Below are 23,798 nucleotides of genomic sequence, written 5' to 3'. Positions count from 1 at the left end.
CGTTGACCACCCTGCGCTGTCGCTCTTTAACGAGCCGTTCCACTTTCAACTTCCTCTGCTCCTCCTCCTTTATTTGTACTTTTTCCTCTCTTCATCTGCCCTTTTTCTTGCCATATCCTCATTCTGTCACCGCATCTCCTTCTTTTCACGCTCTTGCGCTTCTGCCTTTTCACTCTTGCTTTCCTTCTTTTCTTCCTTCTCTTGTCTTTCTACTTCCATCATCGCTGCCCATTCCCTTGCTTCACCTGTGTCCTTGTAACCCATTGCTTCCTTATTAGGACCTCCCACTACCTTCCCATACAGTTTAAGCAATATGTGTTCACCTACCCACTCGTTCAATACTATATTCTCTGGTCCTTCCTGTCTCTCTTCCCTCCCCATGTCGCTCTCTTCTATGAACGCCTTGCTCTAGCTGCGCTCTTTTTTCCGCCTCCCACATTTTCAGCTTCCTTGTACCGTGTGTCTGCTCTCGTTCTGCCCTTCTCTCCTGCTGTATGTCAGAGGTGCAAACATTGGATTTGTATACCCTGCCCTCAATTCCCTCCCTAGATATAATCCCTGGACCCCCGCTGTTGTGCCTTCGCTCTCATGTTCAGGAGGAGGAGGGGTAGGGGATGAGGGGTTTCCGCCCGCTGTCTTTTGTTGGTTCAGCATCCACTGATAACATGCTGTCACCTCCATGGTCCTGAAATATTTCCACAATTCGAATGAGGCCATTTTGTTTATTGAATTTCTTCCCTTTGTAAGACTTGTGTGCATGTATAATGGTTGCTGCAACATTTGGAGAAGCTCCCATCTTTTGGCCGTTGCTTAGGCAGTTTACCCTCTGTGCTTTGTGTCCAGTTTGCGGGATATTTACAAATTGTGTCCTTGTATCGCGAAAGGGACCGGCACATGTGCTGTAGTGGTGTTTCCCCCACTTTGCTGCCATGATGCATTACTTCAATACTTACTTGACCCCAAGTCTGGGCTTTCAAACAGATGCACTTTATTTTTTTATATTGGCTTCAAATATTCAAATAACAGTTCACACGCCTCTCCGGCTCGCAACCAACATCCTGGGAGTGCTTTGCGCACTGACCTTCTGCATCTCTCCGCCTTCTCGGGCACACCCACCAATCTTGCGCCTGCGCCTTCCGCGCACCGCCACAGAACACCTCCACTTCATCAATTTTAGATCGTCAACAAGTTCAGCACCTCCTCGTGCTCCGAGTTTTCTACATAAACCTCACTGGTGATGCTCAATAATGCCTAAGGACACAGAAATGCAATGGCTGATAACCGTTCACTCACAGAATGAACCAAAACATTTCCCAATGACACCAAGACCCCAGCAAATACAAATATCTATGGCAGTCTTCCTGCCTCCTAACGGGATAACAATTTTTCATGTGCTCCATCTGTACCTACAGCGTTGCATTGTAACTCCTCAGCAAGATTTAACCATAAGATCACCTTCCGCGATTCAAGCTAGCTTCACCTGCTAAGGCCCTATACATCGGGATATCGTCATCCATGATCCGAGCTACAACGTCCAACCCACAGGAAATCCAATGTTTACATACCTTTTGCCATCCATACTCTTGAGCCAATCTTCTAGGCCAACTCTCTCAAATAATCACCTCAAGATCGAATGTTCCCTAACCACAGACAATTGACATCCACCCCTGCTTCTTCACCACCCCCATACCCAACACCTCTTCACCACCTCCCTTATTTGCCCTATGGCTGAGTCAGTACTTGCACTCCGTGATCCGCTGATGTTGCTCGGCCACCGGCTCTCCCCAAATCTGCCACTCTGCCCTTCTGGTCGTATCACAGACCGCAGGCAGGATTTTCTCCAAGGCGGCTACTGACAGCCTCTTCACGGGGTGCACCGTCTGTGTGGTCCTCGTTTTCCGTGAGTCACTTCACAGCCATCCAGGCGTCTCAATATAAAAGACGGCCTTGTGCAGATCGAACGTAGTGGACTGTCCTCTGCTACCAATTTGTAAAGGTATGCCAGAGGACTGGGGGATTCGCACCACAACATCGCAGCTTTGCAGAGTACCAAGGGCCCATCGAACCCTCCCCTGTCAATGACGGAGGACTCAGCCATGGGGCAAAGCAGAACTGTCTTTTATTTTTCCAAACGGACAAGGATCATACAGGAAATACAAAAATCTCCAGCAATCACAACTCCTGAGCTCGGGTCACAAGCTTTTATCCGTAAGGACATCGCAATTCCCAACTCCTCCCCAAAAAACCTACAACCGAACCCATTGGGTAGCTTGGGTACTACCACCTATAGGGGTTGTTAGATTGGTATTTCCATGTCAGGTGGGTTCGCCTGAGACTTCCCCCAAAACTATCTATTACATCATTGCCGGGTCGCAGGACTGCCATTGGCCCTTGCATCCTCGCACACCACCCCAGGATTTGGGCTTTGTGATTGGCTGGGGCAGGTCTCCCCAGGCCTAGGACCCTTTCCTGTTCCCAGTGCTCAGTGTACATTTTCAAGGTAATGAGACTGTATGTCCCCATTGATGCCACCGACATAGCCACCTAGCCTGAGAGAGTGCCTGCCAACTGCAATGTTTGGACAATGCGTGCATTAATTCTGTCTGTCTTCGCTGGGAACAGCTTCTTTTCCCACCGTAGGTAAATGGCCATTGTTCGGCTGGGTGAAGACTGCAAAACTGAGCTTTTCGGTGTGCAGTTACTGAGGATTCTGTTCTGTTATTGCCATGAATGGCCTCCCCCCCCCCCCACTTGTCCTTGGCTGCGAGCACTAGCTTCTGTGCTTTATGCTGCAGATTCTGCACCTCTTCTTCCCATATTCTGAGGCCTGTGGCTTCATGTGAATTCACAATGGTTTCCCTATAAATATATATTTCATTAGTACTCCGCTCCTTCCAGGTTCCTTATACGCTCCTGTAGCTCCATATGGTTAGTTAAAATAAGCATCTGCAAGCTTGCTCCGCGTGAATTTAGCTTTCTTGTGTTTCTGCGTTTGGCTAGTGAAAAAAGGCAAGGATCCTGACCTTATGCATATGTATCTGTCCTCTACCTACAGAACATTGGGTGTATGTGTATGCATGTGTGTGTCTGTGTAACTTTGTGCAGGGATGCAAGTTTACTTTGCGACTAACGCTGCTATGTTGTCTTGTCACTAATGACGTCAGCACGGCTGGTTATTTAACATTAGTCAACCTGGTCCAGTGATGGGGTACCCGTATCAGCAAAAACATCAGCTGGATAGGGTTTGACAGCTTGTCTAAGAGAATCTGCTCACATACGTGGAAGGCACCGGTCCACCTGGTAGTTGGCCAATTAGTGACTGGCATCTCTCGTTTCTCATCCTTCGGGCTGACATGCGCATAGGGGACACGAGGGCCATTCCATGGCCCCTCTCTTCAGAAGGATTAAGCCCTGTAGTATTATGCGGAAAATGGCAATCTATACATTTGGAATTAAGGTCCCCAACCAACATTATCTGACCCCTAAGATGCTATTCAGACCATACATTGATATCCCGAATTTCCTCTCGACTATTTGATAGAGGTTAAGATTTTATCATGCCAATAGACGTTAAGAACCAGAAGATTAATCATTGTGCCCAAAATGTGCGCATGGGTTGATTGGACACCAAAAAGGCAAAGACAATTACAGCAGTGTTACTTGAGGAGCTCACCAGTGTTAGAAGACTGATGTAAGGGCGACCCATCAACCCCAGTCTTGCTGCCTGAAAGATCACAATGTACCCATCAAGCACCGGTGGATTCAATAACCAAGTCTCTTTGAGGCATAACACATTATGAGACTTCAAATCGCGAGCCACGTTCAAGTTGTTATTGGTAAATAGGTGGTAATGCCCTTGTGTGTTCCATCAAAGAATGCAAAAGGAACGCTCATCCACCAGTGCTGGACTCGTACAGATTAGTTTTTAACAGTGCGTTGCCTTCAGTAGCCAAGACCAGTCCAACTCTTCAGAGATCATCATTTTATGTTTTAAGGCAAGAATGTCATCATTGAATTGTTGAGCATGCTCCTGTCCCTTTGGGGCCATACCCACACTTCGACAATACACATACTTGGTTAAGTCATAGCCAGACACTCGTAATTAATCGCATTCATGAAGAACAAAATCAAAAACCATTTTAAATCCAAAGATAACTACAGCTTGATCAGGCCTATGTCTGTTCGGAAAATACACTCTCTTTATATCAGTATATATGTCCGCTAAGCTTGAAACCTGTGATGGCAGGTATAAAACGTTTGTACGATTTAAGATTCAAAAATATGTTGTCTGTAATCGCGCTTTCAAATGAGACACCGAACTAAAACTCCATAGTCTCAGGTACTTGACCTTTTCTTGTAGCACAGGCCCCCCTAATCCCCTCAACGGCCCTGGGTCCAAAGGCCGACGTTCACCGCCGGTGCCCCCAATAATTCACTCCACTTTTTGGTGGAATGTGAAACTGTGGGCTGAATATGTCTGGCCTGACATTGATCAGTGCCCACTAATGTACATAAGTTCAACTGCTGGGGCTCTTGTATAGCTTTACTTGTCGGTCACCCCCTGATAACACTTGTAGCGGCCATTGGGGCACCAATGAAGGAGTCAATGGCTTCCTCATATCCTGAGAAGTAGTCAAACTATGTGGCTCAGACAAAGGGAAGATTCTTCAATTTGCAGACCCTGGCGGATAGATGAACGGGGTCTCCTTATTTGTGGCCATCTTAGTGTTTGCATCAATCACATCTTGCAGATTTATCAGAGATTTGTTAACGGAAATAGAGGCCCCACTAATTACTGAATTACACAGGGCTGTTTTCACTGCAGGCTGAGACGGTTGGCGTTGTAAAGAATCGAGAGGCCTGGATATTTAAAGGCAAGGCAGAACAGTTCTTAGATTTCTTCTTCATTTAAGACCTTCTATCTCAGCACCTTCATCAATTTTAAACACAGCTGACCCTTCTTGCCCGACTATCGCCCAATCTCCATCACTCCTTTTCTGGGAAAACTCCTGGAAAAGCTGGCCATCTCTCAGCTTAACCTTCGCTCTGATTCTGTTGGTCGTCGCCATGACCATCAGTCTGGCTTTAGAGCTGCCAGAAGCACGAAAACTGCTCTCCTGAACATCCGTGGCGATCTGCTCTCCAACCTTGACTCTAACAGTCCAGCCGTTAAGCCGATTAGCCGGTAAGATAGCTCAGCGGGTTGAGCGCTCGCTGCTGCGATCTCAGCGTGATCTGCAGGTCACAGGTTCGAATCCCGGGAAGGCCAACTCAGCCTTTCATCCTTCCGAGGTCGATTAAATGAGTACCAATTTCATATTGTATGTAAATATGGGCTTTGTAAAGCGCTTTGGATTAAGGCACTATATAAATGACACATCATTATCATTAACATCAACATCCCCTCTATCCTCATCCTACTCGATTTCTCTTCTGCCTTCGATACGGTCAACCATACCATCCTGCTCAACCGTCTCTGTGACAACCTGGGTATCACTGATCAGGCTCTGGCCTGGCTGACCTCTTTCCTCTCTGATCGTTCCTCCTAGGTCCAACTTGGGTCCTTCCTTTCATCTATCATCTATCTCCCTTTCTACTTGCGGTGTTCCCCAGGGGTCTAACCTCTCACCCTGGCCTTTCAACCAATACCTGGCAACTCTCGCCCACCGCATTGCCATTTTCTTCTCCAATTTTCAGTGCTATGCTGATGACACTCAACTCACTTTCAAACGTCCCTCTGCCACCTCTTCTCCTCTCATCTCGGATTGCCTTTCTGTCATTCAGGATTGGTGTGCCGCCAACGATCTCTGCCTGAATGCCAGCAAGCCGGAGATCTCCTCATCGGCACACCTTCACCATCCTTTACTGTCACTCTCTGGCTGGCCTCCCTTGGCCACCCTCCTATGCCCACCTGCGAGGCTAAGAACCTCTGGGTCATCTTTGACTCCATGCTTTCCTTCTCTGCCCACATCTGTCTCAAAAAGTCAAACTTCCTACTGCACCTCCTCAGAGGTATTCCAAGGCATACATTTGTTTTCAAAAATTGATTAGCAGAGTTTGCTAATGACATTTCTCTTGATTAGCTAACAACTGTTTGATTAGCAATTTTGTACTAATGTTTTTAATGCCACCAGAAGATACGTGTACCCAATATAGAAAATGAGCAACAATACAGCACTTTTGTCTACCGCTGATGTAAGACATTAGTGAGATAAGTCAGGCCTTGCAAATTCTTTAAAACTTCTCTAGACCTGCAAGTTGAGTGACTTAGTTTACCCACTCAACTGAAGACACATGCACTAGACCCATGGCAACAGATGACAACACATTTCAATGCACTTTCTGTAAAATGGTGCATGTCGCCACAAACCCACTTTAGTGTGGAACACTGCTGCCACCCAGAGGCCATCCATGCACAATGAAACTTTTATATTTACTGCAAAGTGTTTCCAATATCCCTTGCAAATGGTACTGTCCCTTCTTAAAATCTACTCGACTATGCGAGTGGGCGAAAAATACTTTGCGAGCCCTAGATGAGTGTCTGTAAAAAGTTTAGCTGCATGAATGGACACAAATAGATGTGATAAAAATGTTCTGAAAAGTTTGGCCAGCTCTCTACTGCAGGTGCAAATATATAATGGAATCATAATCCTAGAGCAAAATTGGCTCTGGAGGCCAACTACATTGTACCGTTTTGCAGTAGGCCTGTAGATGTCCAGACTGGATGAAACTATTGATCGCTACTTTAAGTATCAAGTTAGCTTTGTGTATTCATTATGGAAAATACTAAGCAGAGTGGATGGCGTAGCAGGCAGAGACCTGGGCAAACTAGGCAGAATATTGTAGTTTGCGGCCATCTCACTTTCAGGGTAGCAGGTATAAAGCAACATGGTAAGATAGAAAGTCAAGGAGTATGGGATCAGCTCATTGGTTGAGCATCAGTTGCAAGCTATGTGTAACCAGCAGGCCACAGGACTAGGTTTGCCATCAAAGCATTTGTCATGTACATTTTCAAAAGTGTCCATTAGTCAATATGATGCATCTTCCCCAACAAAAATAAAATCTGGTTGACACTGAGATTTAGATACACTTCGCTGTAAAGCATGGAGACAATGCAGTGTTTCACAGTAGCAATACAGTAATTATGCATTATGTAACCTATTACATTTTTAGAAAAGGAATTTAAAAGCCTTTAAAAAAAGAAAATAAACACATACTGGTCTTTGGCAGAGAGGATACAGTTAGCTTAATAACAGTATTATCCCGATTATTTCTGGTTTGCAAATATTTGAAAAAGAAAACAAAATGTGCGTAGCACTCCCACACAGGCCTTTTGGCACACGAGCGAACGGGATGATTAATGCTGCACTCTTCATTAGCCCCTTCAAACTTGCAGTGGACCGAGGAAAGAGGGTGGAGCGAGGTCAGAAGGCAAGAGAGGAATGCAGGGTGAGCTGTGCTTTCATTGAACAGGGTAACGTAAATAGCTAGCTTTGCTACACAAGTACCAATTTAATTAGCAAACTTACAGAATTGCCTAGCAAATTGCTCTGCGACACTGCTTATTTTATGCCTTGGTGTTCTGCCTTTCCTCTCCTTCCCCCCAGAAGCTCACTGACTCTCGAGCCCTGGTTCTCTCTAGGTTGGATTACTGCAACAGCCTCTTTCTAAATCTACCTGCTTCTACTCTACACCCTTTGCAACTTTTCCAGAACAGGACTGCAAGATTTGTCCTTGTCCTCAAGCCCTGGGATCGTATCTCTCCAGCCCTGAAATCTCTCCACTGGCTCCCAGTGGCTGCAATGATTAACTTCAAGACCCTTTGCATTGCCCACAAGTCTTGGGGCCTGCGTCCGAAATACCTTCAGCTGTCCATCCGTAAATACCTTCCCTCCCGAGATCTTCGCTCCTCCACCTCGAACTCCCTCTGGGTCAGTTGTTTTTCAAAGAAACAAGCTGGGGAGTAGATCTGTCTTCGCTGGGGGCCTCCCTCTGGAACAGCCTCCCTGCCGCTCTGAAACTTGATGACAACCATCTCCAGTTCCGGAAGCACCTCAAGACCTTCCTCTTTGCTTCTGCCTTCTCTCCTCCTCTCCGCTGTTGATCTGCTCTGTCTCAGCATCGTGCACCTGGTAAACCTCTGACTTCGAGCCCAGGTACCTTCTCATCCTGCCACCCAACTGCACTGCCTCCTGGCAATCCCTTGCACTGTGGTCTGTATCTGTAACCCTACAGCCCCCACCCCTTTTTATCTGCACTTAACAGACGCACCCTATCTGTTGCCTTAAACCTAGCACTTGCCGCTTGCTGGCTGCACTACCACTGTCAGTTGCTTTTATTATTTATTCATGTTTTATTTATTCTATTTATTTATTTTTATGTTCATTCCTTTTGCTCAGCACTTTCCACTCCCCTCCCCCATGCACTTTCCCCTTTTCTTCTCCTATGCACTTGTGCGTTCTTAATGTCACTGGGCTTAGTAAGATTGTTGGTTTGTTCTCCCTAGTTCCCCCTCCCTTTCCTCTTCGTGCTCTGAAACACTTGTTTACGAGTACGACAAATAAAATATCAATTCAATAAAACAAAAAACTGGGGCCGAGGGGGCTCATTACTAATCGTAGCACACTCCACAGCTTCAGTGTCAGTGACCAAATTCATTCCACCATCATGCTGCGCCCCACTATCCTTAACTGGAACTACTTCACAAAGGATCACACTTTCCGAATTGGGGTCAATAACTGATCAGATCCCACACATCTCGGAACTGCTACATCTCTCCGACCCCAAGTCCTTCCCCTCGGTAAAACCTTGTTTTTGTTTTCCCAATGCACCCCCAACAGAGGTATACGCGCCAGCCTTAATATTAGCCAGCCCATGTGAATACCAACTCTTTAGCAGTAGTGTGCAATTTTACATTGTCAAACTTAAAAAGTAGAGACTCCAAAAGCACGGACTTTGACTTAGTTTAATTTTTTTTTACACTCTTTATTTATAATTTTAGAATAAATATACAAAGAACAAAACAACAACATATCCATAACATCATGGATGTACATTCAGATTGCAAAATGCATAAATCTGTTAATGATCATATGGTACAGTTTTAAATTTCAGAACAGTAATACTCCATAATATTTACAAATCTCCTTTTCGCAACCAGTTTTTAAGATTCTGACTCACAAAAGACAACACAACATAGATGGGCACAATAGACAAAACCATATAATACTTACAATAGCCTCTTAACTAATATATACAGAAGATAATACAAGTGAACAATGATTTTTAATTGTACTATTCATCGAAAGATCCCCAAATTCGAGAATGTCTATCTCTCCCTTGCTTTAAGAACATAACTTTCTCATAGTTCGATAAGGCTCAAACATCCAAAATCCAATCATTTACATTTGGCTTTTTCCTCGACTTCCAAACTTTAAGTATTTGCTTTGCCGCCATTATCAAAACCTATCAATCCATTTTTTTTTTTATCCTGGCTTCATCGCCTCTGTCCCTGTTTGATAACAAAATTGTCGAGCAGAAGGTACGCGGTTGAGGTTCTCCCACTACAATGTCTAATCTATGTAAAAATTAATTCCAAAAGGTGGATACTCTAGAGCATGTCCACAGTATATGCATTAGGGTGCCCCCACCACAGCCACAACCCCAACAGGCATCAGTATCCGAAAGTCCTAATCATTCTTGAAGGTGTCCACTATAATCTACAGATAATCCTTGGTCTAACATACCTGATTCCAAGGTCCATTTTCGACTGAACCCCTATACTAAGCAGGTATTGCCATTCCTCCATAGGGATATCCATGCCTAAATCTTCCACCCAAGCCTGGTGAAGTTTTTCCCAAGCCTCCATATGTGAGATCTCCATTGTCATTAGTTTCATATACGGTTGTACTGTACACGGAAGAGAGCGAATGATCTCACCTACTGAGGGTCTCTCTCTCATGGTATCATCCAACATTCCTTTCCTTTCTATCAAGAGTATTCAAAATCTTGTAGCGCCCACATCCCCCCCACCCCCCAATCCCGAAGGATTCCCTTGTGCGATCAAAGGAAATCATGCAAACATTTTCCCATACATCACGGATTCTAAGTATGCCCTTTTTAATCCAACTCCACCAGCATAAAGTTTTATTTGCTACTTGTAATCCTATGTTATGCCACAAAGATGCATCATAATGTATCCAAATGTTTTTTCCCCCCATTTATCATAAAATGCTGCATTGCTTCCCTAGTTGTACACATAGTAGGTAGTTTTACTGTGGAATTCGGCATCTTGGACATTTAGTACATATCACTCGGAGAATAAGGCGAGAATTCTGCCTTTTCAATAACGTGCCAATTGGGAACATAATTATTAACCACAGAAAGAAAAGAAATCAACATTTTATAAGGACAAACCCAGCACAGTAATTCATTAGATTGGGGTACCCAAATCCACCTTTCAAAATATATTTGGGAATCCTTGGTCTATTGCCCTATCCCCAAAGAAACCCGTGAAAAGCTTTATCGATATTAAGCATGACCATCTTTGCAAACTTCAGGGGGACAGACTGTATAATGTAGAGTACTTTTGGTAGAAGAACCATTTTTATGGCATTAACTTTAGCCCATAGCCCTAGCTTAAAGTGACCCCATTTTAAAATATCTTTTCAAATTTTCTCTGTTTTTGAAATATTATATTCAGCCATTTTTTTAAGTCCCTGACTAAGTAAACACCCAAATAATTTATTGCACCCACTTCCCACTTACAAAAGAGGTGCCCAGATCTGGTATTCATTACTGTAAATTGCCCCAAAATGTGCTCAATAGTGGCATGTTACTCTGCCCTTGCCGGCTAATGTGTGTTGTGCAATACTCAGCCCGCTATGCCACAATCTATCCACATTGCCTTGTTCCTTACCTGCTCCGCTTACATTTAATGCAAGCGTCGGTGTACCTGCAGAGCCTAATCTTGTGTGCCTTATGGTTTCTTACAGACCACATTTGATTGTGTTGTACCTCATGGTCGCTACCAGACCACATCAGACTGTGCTGTACCTTATGGTCGCCAATAGACCACATTTGATTTGTGTTGTGCCCTATGGTCGCTAACAGACCACATTGATTGTGCTGTACCTCATGGTCGCTAACGGACCACATTTGATTTGTGTTGTGCCTTATGGTCGCTAACAGACCACATTTGATTTGTGTTGTGCCCTATGGTCGCTAACAGACCACATCTAATTTGTATTGTGCCTTATGGTCGCTAATAGACCAGATTTGATCTGTGTTGTGCCTCATGGTCGCTAGCTAACTGCTACCTTAAACTTTCCTGTTGGTCGCGCCATTTACAAACCACTTTTGCAAGTGTGCCTCAATTTCGATTCCAGCGCTACCTTAACTAGCCTGTCCGCCCAGGGCTCATAAGCACTTGCGCAGCCTACAACATCCACCATCCCTTTAGCATCCCGCCCCGAATCCATATCTGAACTGTGGCAGCCTGGCTAGTACTCATGTTCCCTTTCTGCATTATGCCCGACTGCATGCCATGTAGCAGAAATAGTTATATCCCATTCAGTAATGGACTTGCCAAACTTGCCTGTTCTAGACACTACCCCGTTCCCTGCCCCACACCCTTCCTGCCCTCCCTGCCTCCTTTCCCCCCCAGTGCACCCACAGACCACAGCACGAAAATTAGCGTCACTTTAGGTAACCATCCAGCTAACCTCGCCACAGATGACCATTCTGACAAGATCCAGAACTCACGTAATTTGCTAGAACACTGCCCTACAGCCTACCCTAACCTCATGAACCGTAACGACAGACTAGGTTGTAGACTCCCCACTCTACTTAGCAAAATGACCAATAATCCTACAACTAAAATCACTATTAAAAACACCATTGCAAACACTGTGCCACTCAAAGGAGCCTTACTTAATGTTAGATCTTAAAAGTCAGATTGACGAAATCAAAGATAAGGGCAAGGCTGCCATCCTACTCTTAGATTTCTCAGCAGCCTTCGACCTGGTCGACCACAAAATACTCTGCAACCACCTCTCTTCTGCCGCCCACTTTCCCCCCTCTGCTGTCACGTGGACACAGTCCTTCCTGGCCAATAGAACCGTGAGTCTTCTCTCCGGTGGCAGCAGCAGACCCTATCCCTATCACTTGTGGTGTCCCACAAGGCTCTTGTGTTTCACCAACCCTATACAATATCTTTACAAAGCCCCTCTTTGATAAACTGGATCGTCTGGGTGTCGCCTACACAAACTACGCGTATGACACCCAGATAATCCTCACCATCTCGGGCAACTACAATACTGATGTAGCCAGGATCAATGAAATCTTCTGTCATTCAGGCATGGATGGCCACACATGGCCTCTGCCTGAATGACGTGAAGACTGAACTGCTCATTGTTGGTTCACCGAATAACCTAAACAAACTAAGTCCCAACTACTCCAACATCATAATTGATGGCAATACCATCCCGGTCGCCAAAAACGTGAAAACACTTGGCTTCTATCTCGATGCCAATATTAACCTCACGAAGCAAGTCAACTCGACCGCTTCAGCCACTGCTTATACTGGAAAACTAATCCGAACCTGTAGACCATTTCTTTCCTCCAACAGTTTTCTCACGCTAGCCAGAGCTCTTATACAATCTAAGTTAGACTACTGCAACAGCCTCTACTTAGGGGCTAACCAAGCGATAATTAGTAAACTTCAAGTCCTTCATAATAATGCGCCACAGGCAGCGCTAAACATTCCCAGGCGTGAGCACATCTCTGCCACTAGAACCACATGCAAATGGCTCACCATCCAACATAAAATCGATCTAAAAACACTCTGCCTCACTTACAAAGCTCTTAACCATTTAACCCCCCCCCACCTGACTAATAAATTCACCATGAAATCTTCCATCAAAACCACGAGATCTTCCAATACCTTATCTCTCACAGTACCTAGATTTACCTCTAAAAGAGCTTCACTGTTCTCGCCTCCCAACTCTGGAACGCCCTGCCACTGAATATAGTCATCCAAATCCTTCCAGTCGTTCAGGAAACTTGCCATCGGATGGCTTCTGACAAAAAGTCAACCTCTGGGTTAGACTTAGCTATAAACTGTACCTACTGCACATGTCTCGTCTGTCATTATTGGTTGCTATCAACTCCACTGATTGTATATTCTGTATATAACTGTTGTTCAAGTATCACTGCTTATTACCATGTATTGTGCCTTGTAACCTATACTAAGCGCCCTTTTACTCCCGGGTCCGGAGCGCTATAGAAATAAAATAAATAAATAAACAAACAAACAAACAATTCCAGGAGCTCATAACATTCCTAGGTTGTCCAACATCTAGAGAGAAGACCAAAATGTTTTCCCAATTTATTTTATGGCCGGATAATAATCCCACCTCATTAAACATACATTTAAATTTCTCACATCCTTCAACTGGGTTCGTTAAGATGACAGTCATGTCATCTGCGTAGCATAAAATTTTAACTTCTTCGTCGTCCCCAAATTTAAGTCCATGGAGACTCTGTTCCTGTTTTACGTATGCTATAAGCGGCTCCAATGCCAAATTAAACCAGTATGGCGACAATGGGCACCCCTGCCTAGTCCCTCTAGACAGAAAAAATAGAGAAGACATAACACAATTCACCCACATCTTTGCACTGATCAATGAATTCAATGCCCTAATAACTTTCTATATAAATGTGTCTCCAAAACCCATTTATTTTTAAAGAGTGTGATACAGAAAGGCCCAACTGACTATCAAAGGCTTTTCCTGCATCCATAAAAAACAATAAAGTATCCTGGATCTTCTGCTTTGGTAGACCCGTAACATCAATTAGTGTTCTAATATGGTCATACCCATATCTACCTTAAAACCAACCTGGGAACTACTAATTGTCACCAATACATTTATCAAGTCGATTAGTCATTATCCTTGTAAATAATTTGAGGTCAACATTTTAATAATGAAACGGGCCTGTAGTTTCCACATTTTTTGCAGTCTTTGCCTGGCTTTGGAAGTACCACAATACAAGCCTCTCTCATTGTGGGACAAATTACCCCATCGGTCATGAAACCATTGTATAATGAACACAAAAACGGTACTAGCTCCTCACTCAACGCCTGATCAAATTCAACCGGAAGGCCATCCAGGCTTGGTGTTTTCCTTTTGAGTTGCTTAATAGCCAACAATATTTCTTCCTCCATAATGGGACTATCAACAATTGCAGATTGGTCATCACTTAACTTAGGCAAGTTAATCTTATTGAAGAATGTATCGAGACCCTCAGACGTTGGGAATTTATCTTCCTTGTATAAAGACTCGTAACATTTCCTGAAGCTCTCACATGTTTCCCTTTTTTTTTTAGTTTTGTATTCTCCATTCTGCCCCTCTATTTTCTGGACAAAGGAATTATCTATTAGACCTTGCAGCCTATTTGCTAACAATTTACCATTTTTTGTCTCCCTGCTCCCAGAACATCTGCCTCATGAAAAACATGCCTTTCTCATATTGGGTATCCATTTCCTGCTTAAGACAATCCCTCCATCTTCCCACCTGTACCTTGTCCTCACTACTTTTAGATAATGCATATTTTTTCTGGGCCGCACCCAATTCATTTTCCAGCCTCATAATCTCAGCCATTCCCTTTTTCCTAGAACGAGCCGTAATGTTCATTAATTCCCCGGTATGGTTGCCTTATAACTATCCCAGACCATAACATTGGAGGCTAAACCCACGTTTATATCAAGGAAGTTTTCAGTGAATTCCTTTAGAGATTCAATTGCACCTTGCTCTTGTAATATGTAGGTTTTCAAACGCCATTTTGAAAAGCCTGAGCTTCCCAACCCCATGTTCACCTGCATTATCATCAAGGAGTGATCTGATATTCCTCTTTCCTTATAGTCCACACTATGGACTTTTTCAACCAGCCTCTCTGAAGTCAGGAAATAGTCGATCCTTGAATGTGAATCATGGACCGGTTAATAGAATGCAAAAGCCTTCTCCCCGGCGTGCATAAATCTCCAAACATCAACCAGATCTAGACTGCAAGAATTCATTAAACGCCTTACTCGTACTCTCTGCTGTATACCTACACTGGGCAGAACAATCAATTTTCCCGTCGAACATAGTTAAAATCATCCCCAAGAATTATGCATTCGCCATTCATTTCCCTTAACCGACTCAATATCTTCTTAAAGAAAGCACTTCCACTAGAACACGGCCCATAAATAGACCCTATCGTAATTAATCTCCCTTCATATTTCGCGTCAATCAAAATTATCCTCCCCTCCTCATCCATTACTACTTTCTCCATATTTAAGTTCAGGCCTTTGCGTAACAAACAGTATGCCTACTCCCCTTGATTTGGTGTTGAAACAGTTCAGGAGTACCCTTGTAAACAAATTGTTCTTAAGAAGATGCTTTGACTCTTCCAGTAGATGAGTCTCCTGAACCAGGGCAATATCTATTTTTCCCTCTTCAGTCTGGTCAACACCTCCTTTCGTTTCCTTGGGATATTGAGACCTTTAACATTCCATGAGCAAACATTTAATTCACCCATCAACTGTCCTGTCTAGGGATATATCTAGCCATCTAATGCAAACTCTCTCCCATGTACAGGACATGAGGGGGGCTTGAAGATCATGAGTTGTACATGTGCCCACAAGACAACAGATAACAAAAACAAATGCACAGAACTATCCAAACACATACAAAGTAAACATAACACTTCACCCAGTGCTTCTGCAGGGTGATAATGAGTCTCCATATTTACAAAAACTTCAACTTCTTGAACTGTAATTACCCCAATGCCTGCAACCGATTCCTTAATGAAATGCATAAGGTATAACAATTCCATCCCCACTCCCCCATATTGATCCATTAACAATCCAAGTTATTTTGACCACTGTTTACAAGATATGTACCCATTCCCTTGCTTCAGGATATGTCCGCATAGCCACCATGTCAACTTTCTCATCTACCTCCCAACATTATCCTTTATAGCCCATCAGTTTTGCCCTAACAATACGGTATTCCCTATATTGTAACATGGCAGGCCATGCTCGCAGAATTTCAAACCAATATTTATATCTTTCTCGTTATATGTAACCGCAATCCCACTATTTGACCTCACCCACCTGTAGCATACACAAACTACCCATATTCTAACAACCTCCCCCAGCCCTATTTTCTATGCTGACTGCCCTTCTGAGAACTACACCAATTGTCCCCAACACACCACTTATAGATACCACAATATTCAACATAACATCATTTCAAGTAAAGACACTCCTAAGCATGGTAACATTCCTGATTAACCCAGCAAGCCTCAAACAAATTAATGTGAATGTCTCGTGCCCCTATCAATGTAAGAAATTAGCAATTAATTACATACGATCCAAACATCAATGTGATCATCAAAACTCCGATTAACCAATGTATACACTCCAAATAGGCCATGCAATCACAACCCCCAGCAATGACCACTTAAGACGCACTGTGCCATGGCAAATCATTTGAAAGTAAAATCTCCAAAAGCAACCATAGCTTTGATTCCCTCTTAATGAAATGTATCCATAGTATGGTACAATTAGCTACGACGCAAAAGCCAACTAAAATGAGATTTAAATCCATTGGAGCACATGAACATCCAGCCTGTGGTTAGCTCACCAATTCCAGACAGATAAAACAAGTAGAGGATGGGGATGATAATCAGCAGCTACTTAAGAAATTAATGAGCACACAGGAGTCGAGGAGTCCGACACTGGATTGGCGCCACCGGCACTCTGGGATTTAGCTGTAGACACTCCCAGAGAGTGAGCAGCCACTGCAATTCATAAGATGTACAAGGATAAAGAATGCAAATTCTGAGGATCTCAAATATATCAATGCCAAACAGATTGCCAAGTTTGTGGTGAGTCTCGTTGATCAGGTGGGGCCGACTGACATTGAAGAGGGAATGAGAGTTGGTGTGGATAAAAATAAGTATCAGATCCACATTCCCCTGTCTCCAAGAATGACCCAACCACTACCATGATGCAGATGGAGGAGAGACCTGATATCACTTCCAGCGATGTTGGAGGATGCAAGAGCAGATCAAGAAACCTTGTGTGTTCAAGCATTAGTCAATAGGACAGATGCCTGTTTGATCTGAGGCATTGGCTCAAAATTGATGTAAAAGCATGTCGGGAAGGGAGGTAGAATGATGCATGAACTTTTTTTTTTTAAATGGCCCAAACCAAGAAAGCTTGCCTGATGGTCTTTGATGATGGCACTGTTGTACTATGCTGGAGTTGGTAATACCAAAGTGCTTACAGCAACCAACAGACTAGACACATTGGGCTTTGCGTTGATGAGGCCTGGACATCTGGTCCGTAATTTGAATCCAGCTTGATCTTGAAGGTCGTACTCACATTTTCAAGATTCATGCACATTCTGAGTGTTGAACAAGACATTCGGTTTGAGCTGCTAGCAAGACTGTGCCCTAACAGTACTGGTGTTGAAGTCCAAAGCTTATACACAGATGCTGGTTGGGTTGCTATTCGGGCATGTTGAAAAGTGGCAACAGAGAAGAGTTTCCTGGAAGTTGTGTACAAAGTCATCAAGTCCTATGCCAAATTCAGTGCAACCATAGAAATATGACTCAGCCAAATGCGGCTGTTGAATATAACCAAGGAAACAGGGTCCTTCCTCTAATGGTCCGATGATACGAACCAAAACAAACAAAAGCAACCGCTTTAACGGATCAATGCGGCGGCCATATTAATGCCTAATATTAAAATGCCAAATAACTGTAAACAGAAGAACTTGATGATCAAACCAAAAAAAGTAAATGAACACACAGTATATCCAGTAGAAACAAATTTAGTTTGTCTTCAGACTCTTGTATAATGACACTAAAATGCATAGAAATTGGTTTATTTCCACCAGTGAATGTTCCCAAGGAAGCGACCCCCTTCCTTGGATACTACAAAGGGGACATCTAATTTCCTTGCTGGTAGAAAGGGAGGAGAAAAGGCAAATGAAGAAAGTGAAGAATCAAAGTCCGGAGCTCACCTCTGCTCCATATATGGGGGGTGGGTGGGATCCAAACAACTTTGCTCAATATCACATAAGGGTGCTTCAGGGGGTGACACCACTCTGGATCGTACAGACAAAGTTAATTTGTTTAATAATAACCCTGTAGCTTAAGTATTTACCGTTTTCCCCCACCTGTGAACTCTGGCAGAAAAAAATTAAATCGAAAACTGGTTTAGCCTGCACCAGAGTCATTTCCCCCACTACGGAGGGGCATATTGGCATGTCCTTTCCCTGATTAAGTCTGGAAGGGACACCCTTACCCCCATTTGAGTGCCAAGTAAAGGAGTCACCAGCGATGGCGGTAAAGGTAAATTGATAGCAGCCAACAGCTCTTCGTCGGTGATGGGAGTGTGATTTAATTTCAGAGACATACTCTCCTCCCGCCCCTCAGATCGTACATGCACTGAAGACCACACTTAAAGCGGCACTGAAAATTGGACTCCAAATGGCAGTCAGAAGGAAAAGCCGTTTGGAGGAAATGCCTACGATGCAGTAGTATTAATGGCACTCGCCCCTCATCAATGGCACTTACCAGGCTCTCCCAACTAATTCACTGATACTGATGCTTCACAATGTGTAAGACGGAGACCAATTGGCAGAAAGATGTTGGGTCTCCTGGTGAGCACTGCCGCCGTCTGCCGAGGACGGCCCAAACAACTCTGCGAACGCTCCGTGTTCAGTAGGGGTTTTTATGATTAAGGCTCCGCCTTCCAACACTTAAATGCAGCAGAATGGCACTGTGGAAAGACTGCACTGCTCCGGACTGCCCAAGTTGAGTGGAAGTGAAATTGCTGCAGCAAACATTATTAACATACATAAAGTCAGGAGTTATCTTACAGGTGTTCCGTTTCACTGCTACCTTTACAATTTCTTTTTTTCTTTTGATCATTCATTTCACATTCCCATTTTGCTTTTTTCACTTGTAATTTTTCTTCAATTCCATTGATTCATTATCTTCTTGCACCACTCCTTCTTTTGTCCTTTCTTTCCCCTACTACTCCCCTCCCTTTACCCCCTTCTCCTTTCCCCTTGGTGATCTCGGGTTTCCTTGACTTTTTTTCTGCTCCCCATTACGTTCTTCCCTTACCCTATCGTGACTCTCCTCCCCCCTGCCCCCACCCTTCTTCAACCCAGTGCACACCCAACATCCCCTGCCTTTAAGCGTTCCCCCTCCCAAAGCCTTGCATTGCCCAGCTCCTTCCCTTGTCGCCATACTGTTCTCCCCCCCCTCCCCGCTCCTGTTATCCATTCCCTTCCCATCTTCGTCTGCTTTTCCCAGGTCCTAAAGGTCCTCCCCTAATCTTCCCAACCCTGCTCCTTTTGCCCCCTTCCCACTAGGCATTCCCAATTCTCTACCTAAGCTGCCAATGCATACCAGACCATGACTGCCGTTGCTGCAATGCGCGCTATGCAAACGCTCCACCGCGCACACCCACGGCAATGGTTCCTGAAACACACTTGAACCCCCAAATGCCCTAATAACCAACAATTAATCACCCCCTTGCCTTGAATATTCACCTCGTTCTATACACGACGCTCTCTCCTCACTGGAATGAAAATCCCTCCTTCGCTGGAACGCCTAGATGCCGGAACCCTTCCTCGACTGGAACTCGCCCGAACGAAGTCTCGTCACGAACAAAGGGTCTTGTCACGAACAAAGGAACAGGATACAAAGAGACCGCCCCTACGTGCCGGCCCCCTTATATATATGATATGGAATTTATAATGCGCCTATACACAAGTGTTTCAAGCCGTGGCGAGGCAAGGGAGGGGAAACGGAGGGAAGACACAGTGATCCTACTAGGCCAGGTGACATTGAGATCGCGCAAGTGCAGGTCCTAAAGTTCCTCCCCAAATCATCCCAACCCTGCTCCTCTTTTGCCTCCTTCCCAAGGCATTCCCGGGTGCTCCTCCTAGGCATTCCCAATTCTCTACCTAAGATGACCATGCATAACATAGGGGTGCTCCTAGGCTGTAGCTCGTCTCGGGTCACCTGTTGAGGAGGCCACACTTCTCTCCCACCCCCCACACCCACTCCTCCTAGAGCGGTGACTTGTGAGGCTGCACCCCTGGAGCTATGCTGTATGCGGGGCGTCGGCACCTAAGGGCAGCCCCCGCCGTGGACCATTTTTGCAAAATGGCACGGTAGCCCTGCAAATCTCCCGATTATGTGGCAAGAATTGCACCAATTGCATGGATCAGCAAATAAAACCATTGTAAATGAGTATCCATTTAGGGCAGTGGTCTTCAAACTTTTTTGGCCGGGGCCCCCCAGAGCAAAATTTGGGCAGGTCGGGGACCCCCATAAATGCCAAATGGACAGTATGTATTGCGCGCTGTCACCTGCTCCCATCACAGTCACTGGGCTCCCTCATCCCACTCCTACCGAGTCCCTGGTCTCTACCCACCCCATCACACACCCTGGGCTCTCCCCACTCTGCTCCCACCACTATCCCATGGTTCCCGCCCATTGTGCTCCCACCATAGTCCCTGGGTCCCCCCATCCTGTTCCCATCACAGTCTGAAGGCCATTGGCGGCTGGTGATTTTTTTAAGAGGAGGGGCATAGCTATTTCCCCCAAAAATGCCATAGCAACCGAGCATAGTGAGGGAGCCCAAACCAATAAAGGAGGGTCTGGGGGGGGGGGGGTTCGCCCTGGGAATTGTTTTTAAATAATGGGTTAAAATGTTGCATTGTAGAACCTACTTTTAAGAAAAATTGGTAAAATTGGTAAATAGCCAAACAGTTTGTAATTGGTGCTGGGGGGGCCAGGGGGTAGGCATGACATTTTTTTACTGCACATCTATGATGGATGTCCAGTAGAAAGATACCATCCCTGTCCCCTGGGACCCACTGGGCCTAACACAATCAACATGATTATGTGTGTATGCAAGGCGCTGCACATTCATACAGCAATCACTCTATCATCCATCACCATACAGTCACTCATTACATAAGCATACACATGTTTAAACAAAACCAAAGAACATAAACGTAACTTCTGCATTGGCCTGCATGTGGGTGCTGAAACTCCCTGCTCCAGGCAGCTCTGTCCGTATGTGTGAGGAGGCGGAGGAGCTCCCCCTCGGACATACAGACATGCAGTGCCCCAGCCAGCATTTCCAACGAGCTATGCAATGCTGGCGAAGCAAAACGCCCCAGCACTTGCATGGCTCAGTGAGCATGTGCGGCTGGGGAACTAAACTGAACTGTCAAAGGGAAACCGGGTTTCCCGTTGACAGTTCAGCCAGCCCAGGAGCAGTCCATCAGCTGGAAAAAGCAGCTGAGGGAGTGCTCACTGTTTCTCTGGGCTGGCTCCTTAGCTCCTCCATAATAGGTGAGGGGCCACTGGGTGGGCGCCCTCTTGCCATTATGGATGAGCCGCCAGGCTCGGACTGGCCTATAGGGCAATGCCTGTACCAAAAATGTAAAATGCTAGTGTGGGCCAGTTTGATGAGTTACTTAACTATGCAGTTAGTAATTTTGACCATTGTTGCTAAATATATCACAATTTACTTACATTTTAACACAAAGCACTTGGGTACTATTGAAACAGTAGGCCTCAATAGGTCCCTGGCGGTAGCTGTGCCGGTAAAACCGGCACGGCTGCCGCCGGAGTTGCATCCGGGTCCGGCACCCGCGAATGGTCAATGCCGAGTTAGGCAGACCTGATAATTGCCCTTTCGCGGGTGCCGGTACCGGTAGATCCCTATTCCCATTGAGCCCCATAGTGCTCAATGGGAATGGGGAGCTCGGATGCACCAGCACCGTTAATAATGGTGCCGTTGCATCCAAGAAGCTGAGCTCGCGGGTGCCGCACGGCCTGCCAGGTCTGACCTGGCGGGCTGTCGGGTACCCACGAGCACAACTCGTACTATGGCATACAGGTAGCATACAGGCACCGTTGTTACCGTACCGCCATAGTTGTAATGAGGCCTAGTCTGTGACTAAAGGAATGAATATCCATTTACAACTGCGGGACACTTTTTCATTGTTCCCTGAGACAGTTTCATGCTTCAGCCTGACGATGTGAGGCACCCCTGCCCATTTCTTCCAATCTAAAATATTAAAAAAAATTATTTTTTTTTTATTTCATCCTGAGCTCTCGGGGCCCCCCAGGGATGCACCCGTGGACCCCTGGGGGGTCACGACCCACAGTTTGAATACCACTGATTTAGGGAAAGGGAAGAATATAGTGTATCCCTTGTTTTGGGTGAAGCAGAAACGGCGGAATGTGGAAGAGAGGTGGGCATGAGTGAATCCGCTGGTTTTCTTGAAATTCCAACTGTTAGTTGGAAGTGCATGTAAACTCCATTTGTTCTCCTTTTGCTTCTTTTTTTGTGTGGCAGGGGGTGAAAACAAATTGGATTGTATGGATTTGTTTTAAGTTCCAGACTTATCATGCAGAGCATAGTGAGATGCAGAGGAAGAAAGAGCGATGGGGCAGAACCACAGACTGGTGTGTCTGGGGTAGGATAGGGGGAATACTGGAAAAACCTTCATGATTTGTATAGGTCCGTTTCAGGCTCTCCTGAACAAGCATCCTATTCCAAAGCAGTGTTCTTATGAAGAAACACCATGTAGTTCTTCAGATTTCTTTAAGTCTTACTTTGAACCAAAAGGCAAGGCGGAGATGGGTGAAAGCGGATGTGAGGAAAACATTCATTTTATGTCCGTTTTGGCTGATCTGAAAGTATTGCATTGAAGTAGAGAAGCGATGTGCAGAGGGATACACAGTTGGTTATTATTTGGGTTTTTACCCACACGTTGACTGCCCATGGCCATGTCAATCTCTATTTTATTCCCACTCTTTACCTGGCACTCTTCGCCCAAAACAAATCTCCTGAAGTCTCTTTGAGCGTGCTCTCGCAAGCCAGATCATCCAACTTTGTGCAGTGTAGGGCGTAAGCGGTGTTCTGAGAGTTAAATTTGGAGCTGCAAATGTGCTATTGGTGTAAGGAAAAAATGTCTTCAGCAAGTGTGCCTTCAAGTACTTGTTTATAATTAGTATGTATTGCCTCCCACCTGTTTCTTGTACTGAATTCCTGTTGAAAACAAGCATTGGCAAAGTTATCAGGCTTGTCTTATGTTTAGGTATTAGCCATTTGCCAGGCACTGCTATGATAGGCTACTTGAACCTTTTTCCAGCTGTTGGCACCTGATGGGCAAGTAGAAACAGCACTAACGATAATAGCATGCTAATGAGCCATGTTTTCTTTATGAAAACTAGCAAATGTTCCAAACAAATAAAAATGGGATTAAAAATACACCCAAAAAAGACGTACTACTGTCTGACTTCCCACTGCTTTCAACCACAAAGCTTCACAGATCTGTTCGCTTCGATGTTACTCGGCGATCAGTGCCACAGGAAAGCTCGCCAATATTATTAAGTGGCTTGTGTGAATGGTAACTTTAAGCTGAAATATGTATCTTTTAATTTGCAGGAATTCATAGTTGCAGCACTGCACAAATTTCAAAAAGATTGTTTTGGTGTTAAAATGTTTCACCCCCCCTACACCCTCCAAAAATATTTCGATGGGAATTCATTTTATATTGCAAAATTGGTGAGTAATATGTTATTTGGAGCCTTGGTTTGTCTCATTTCGTCAGTGCCATGCAATGCCTAACCAACAGCCTAAACTGCTGGCCTTGCCAATGCTCGTATTTTAAATGACGTCTGAAATTCTGTTTGCGACATGT

General features: G+C 44.8%; 1 protein-coding gene and 1 pseudogene across 7 annotated transcripts in view; both read left to right on the top strand.

The window, feature by feature from the left end:
- Positions 1-23,798, top strand: part of DCUN1D3 (defective in cullin neddylation 1 domain containing 3) — a 137,712-nt gene that overhangs the window by 15,396 nt on the left and 98,518 nt on the right. The gene's annotated exons all lie outside the window — the stretch shown is intronic.
- Positions 12,363-17,660, top strand: LOC138568767 (26S proteasome regulatory subunit 7-like; annotated as a pseudogene).

Source organism: Ambystoma mexicanum, chromosome 2q (assembly GCF_040938575.1).
Source record: "Ambystoma mexicanum isolate Mex_15411 chromosome 2q, UKY_AmexF1_1, whole genome shotgun sequence".
In the NCBI taxonomy this organism is placed as follows: Eukaryota; Metazoa; Chordata; class Amphibia; order Caudata; family Ambystomatidae; genus Ambystoma; species Ambystoma mexicanum.
This window is presented reverse-complemented; position numbering and strand designations above follow the sequence as displayed.